The sequence below is a fragment of the Pelophylax lessonae genome, assembly GCF_965119305.1.
Source record: "Pelophylax lessonae genome assembly, contig: HAP1_SCAFFOLD_427, whole genome shotgun sequence".
In the NCBI taxonomy this organism is placed as follows: Eukaryota; Metazoa; Chordata; class Amphibia; order Anura; family Ranidae; genus Pelophylax; species Pelophylax lessonae.
This window is the reverse complement of record NW_028119917.1, coordinates 27,929-30,655: the sequence shown is the minus strand read 5'-3', so window position 1 is coordinate 30,655 and position 2,727 is coordinate 27,929.

The window sequence follows — 2,727 nt, the reverse complement described above, 5'->3', positions numbered from 1 at the left end:
GGGAGGGGAAGGAGCCGCCTATTTAAGGTCAGGCCCCCCGCCTCTTCTGGGCTGCTGCAGGGTTTCGTCATCATTGGTCACGCCCCCCCTCAGGAAAAAAAAAAACACTTCCCACACGCCGCTCACCAGCAGCAGCAGCAGCGGTAGCTTCCGGGTCGGCCAGTAGGCACCCGGCAACCGTAAGTACTCAGGGGGAGACTGTGGCGCGGTCTCCCCCCTCCGTCCTCCACCACCGGCCATCACTACTTGGGCTCACTCACGCGGGGCGGACCACGATCCTCCCCACTCTCGGGCGGCAGCATGGAGGGGCTCCCTCCGGCCTGTTGCCACCTCTCTCCAGCCTCCTCCCGATGTGCCAGCGCTCCAGGCACTTGCCAGGCGCGGTCCGCAGCCTCCCTCGTGGGGTAGGCAGAGCGGGGGGGTGACGTCATCCCCGGGTACCAGGTCTCCGCCCCCCGCACACATACCGCTTGCCATCCGTCTTCCAGGGGCCATGAATGGTGCACAGCAATGACATCAACACGTGGCCTGAGTTGACTTTTGCATGTTTGCAAGATGACACACTATGCTATCACTCTTTAGCTCAGGTTAGTCCAATGACATTTAAGCTTCCCCAAGCCATACCTGTACCTGCATGTTAAATTGTACCTTGCAACCCTGCAGGCACTGTCTTATTGCAGCCTGGTGGAGGATCTCTGTGTTCACATCCTCTTCAGCATGTCTTCCTTTGATGCCGTGAGCAGTCCACATTGCTTCCCTGTTCTCCAAATTAGCAGCCCTTCCGTGCTATCAGACGCAGCACCATTTAGTCGTGGCACCAGATTTCACTGCATGGCCAGCATCCCGGCTGTGTCACCATCCCCACTTTACCTGTCTCAGTTGTAGTGTCTTCCGGAAGTATCAGGTGTTGGTGGGGGGTCGCATGATCTCTCAGTTCCATTCCCCCAGCAGCTGTCCTCGTCTTCCCAGGTCACTTCCAGGGGCCAAGGACTCGGGCAGTACACCTTCAACACAGAAGTTACCCAGAGCAATTACTGGGCAGCCACAACACAGTTGGGGGGGATACCCAGCACTGTGCCAACCACAGATCAGGAGAATCATGGGAAGAGCCGATAATCCTCCTCTGGCTTTCCCCTGCCATGACCATCCGGTTAAGTTTGCTGCTTAAAAAGAAAAGAAAGAAAGAAAGAAAAGAAAGAAAAAAAAAAAAAAAAAACTTCAAGCAGCATCTGTGCCTTTTTAATTGTTACATCATTCAGACTGGCACCTGCCTCATATCTGCACGGTCAGCTTCCCGGCTCGGTCACCCTCCTCGCTGACCAGTCTCACCCTTGCATTCCCCGGGAGGGTTCACCAAGTACAGTCTTTCATGCTTTTTTTTTTTTCTCACATATACATAGTTTTCATTTAATTTACTGTTTTCGTCATCGTCCCGTTGTTACATGATCATTTGTTTGTTCTCACGTGTCTTGTTTTACGTTTCCACAGGTACCACATCTTAAAAAAAAAAAAAAGGGAAAAAGGAAAGTGTGAAAGTGTTTGTTTGTTCTTTTCTCTCCCCTCAGTTGCAACTCTCAGGGGCAGTTTGGCCACAGCTGCCTTTTTGATTACTTACATCATGCGGGGGGAGGCCACACTCCCGCCCCACTCGCCTGGCTTCCTGCCTAGGGGGGCCTTGACACGCAAGGACACGCTCCGATCACGTTCCTGGTCCACATCCTGGTGAATACGTACTTTCGGGGGGGGGGGGTCCGACTCTCTCCTTTCGCTCCCGCATCCTTGTCTGGATTCTTGCCTGTCGCCCGAGGGGCCTTGACACGTGCAGGACACGCTCCAGCCACAATCCTTGTTTCACGTCCTGGCGACGGGGGGCCTGATACCTAGCGCCGTGCTGACCGCAGGTGGGAGAATCATGGGAGTAGAGCTGGTAATCCTCCTGTGAGCTTCACTGGGTTCATAACATGGCAATACATCTGTGAAGATTTGCAGCTCCAAGACATTCCTTGTACACAGAGGTCATCAATAGGGTAAATCCGGCCACGTGCCCCCCCCTCCCAGGGGCGGCTCGGCCACAGAAGCCTGTCACTCACCTCAGCGGGGGACCATGCTCTCACCCCCTCATCCGGCCTCCGGCCGTTGCCCGGGGCCTTGGCACACACAGGACACGCTCCTACCACATACCTGGTTCATGTCCTGGAGAAATACGTACCTTCGGGGGGGCTTGTCCATCTCCTTGTCCTTCCCTCAGTCGCAGGTTCTGGGGGGCTCTCACGCACAGCCCCGCTTGACACGCTTAGGGTTGGCGTCCGCAGGGCATGTCAGTGGTTGAGTCAGGCGCTTATGTCATCTCATTTCAAGGCGCCAACCGCTCGTTCACCCATACAGGCGGCACGCACGAACATCATTGGACGTTCAGCCAAGCCTTTCAGACCCCTCACAGGTTATCACAGGCATGCTGTCTCACTTGGTCATACTCTTTCCATAATCACCTGGCTGGGGGGGGGGGTAGTTTGGTAGGTAACTTTCACAGCTAGTCCGAGACCAACACCCATCCTCACGCGGAGGTACTACGCCCATCGACCCAAATCATAGCTAGCGTCTCGGTTACCCTGCTAGTGTAGAGAGGGCGTCACCTTTCAGAGGCCTACACCCCGCCATTTCATTACTTGGCACAGCTCAGGGCCAACTCATAGACAGCGCCTCTACCTGTGGTGGGTTAGTCAGGGC